This window comes from Sinocyclocheilus anshuiensis, unplaced genomic scaffold (assembly GCF_001515605.1).
Source record: "Sinocyclocheilus anshuiensis isolate Anshui unplaced genomic scaffold, SAMN03320099.WGS_v1.1 scaffold1909, whole genome shotgun sequence".
Taxonomy (NCBI): Eukaryota; Metazoa; Chordata; class Actinopteri; order Cypriniformes; family Cyprinidae; genus Sinocyclocheilus; species Sinocyclocheilus anshuiensis.
This window is the reverse complement of record NW_015538014.1, coordinates 23,967-25,763: the sequence shown is the minus strand read 5'-3', so window position 1 is coordinate 25,763 and position 1,797 is coordinate 23,967.

Sequence of the window (1,797 nt, the reverse complement as noted above, 5' to 3'; positions counted from 1 at the left end):
ATAGAATGACCAAAATCACGCTTGTGATTCAATACGAACACACGGAAAATTGAATGTCTGGAACAGAAGAAACATTAGCCAACCTACCAACCTGGATTCGAACCGACAACCTTAGGGGTTCAGGACCAGAGGCTTAGCAGAGTGCGCCACACAGTTGACGCACACTTAACAGGCTGCAGAAAAAGGGTTAAGGTGGGAGAATAATCTCACAAAATCGTGATTTAGCATTTTACACAAAAGCACAATTGAGATCCTCAGATTCGGCATGACCCAAGGAATCCATAGACACCATGATCATGATTTTCTGACTAACTGTTCAAAAGTTATAAGGCAAAATGTGCATTTTTAGTATGTCACGACCCATAGGTGGCGCTGTTCCCAAATTTGGCATGGACCCTCAGATCATGTTGTTGATGAAGCATACCAAGTTTGGTTTTGATTGATCAAAGTTTGGCCGAGATACAGCCTCTGAACCAATTTGGGTCGACCTCGTTAACTTCACAACATCATAACTTTTTTTTTTCACTAGTAGTCAAAAAGTTCTGTTCAGTCATTTCTATGCAGTGCGGTCCAAAGATCATATTATCAGAATTTGGGCAAAATTGGGCAACATTTCTGGGAGGAGTAGCGAAAAAACAATTTTTGATTTACTTCAATATGGCAGACAGACACCCTGTTGGAAAATGACAAATGAGACATTGTCAGAATCGGCATAACCCAAGGAACAAAATGACATAAATATAACTAAATTTGGACAACATTTTCAAAAGTTATAAGTGTTTTTGCAAGAATTTTTATAGCTCTGGAACACTAGGTGGCGCTGTCTTCAAACTTCCGGGGTACCTCAGGGACATGGTGTTGATGATCCCCACCGATGTTTGAGCAGATATGTCAAATGGTTCAAAAGATATTGCAATTTATGACAAATTTCAAAATGGCGGACAAGTGGTTCAGGCAATATTTACATGCACAGATTCAGCATGACCCAAGGAATCCATAGACACTAAGATCATAATTTTCTGACTAATTGTTCAAACGTTATAAGCGAAAATGTACATTTTTGGTATCTCACCACCCATATGTGGCGCTGTTCCCAGCTTTGGCAAGGACCCTCAGATCATGGTGTTGGTACCAAGTACCAAGTTTGGTTTCGATTGATCAATGTTTGGCCGAGATACTGCCTCTGAACCGATTTCCCTTGTTAAGCTTTTTTTTTCACTAGTAGTCAAAAAATAATCAGTAATTTCTGTGCAGCTCAGTCCAAAGATCATGTGAGCCAATTTTGGGAAGAATTGGTTAAATATTGAAGGAGGAGTAGGGAATAGACTATTTACTGTACTTTTCAAAATGGCCGCTACTGTAAGGGGTGGAGTCTTAATGTAAGCAATTGAATGTGATCTCCATGAAGATAGTAATCATGTGTACTAAGTTTCATTTTTCTAGAATCAGGGGTTCAAGAGTTATTACCATTTCAATATTGAATTTTTTAACTGGTGGTGGCGCTATAGAGTTAGTTCTAGAGACCCCAAAGTTGGTCAGATCCCTATTCATGGCCATCACTACAATTGTGCAAAATTTCATAATTTTCCTATGTTCTGTTCATAGGGCTGCCATAGAACCCCATTGGGGAAAAATAATAATAATACTAAAACATAAAGATACAATAGGGGCTACAGCCCTTCGGGCCTGGCCCCTAATAACAGAGGAATAATACAGGATTAACACAGTAATAACACAGTAATAATTCAGTAATAACACAATAACACAGGAATAATACAGGATTAACACAGTAATAAC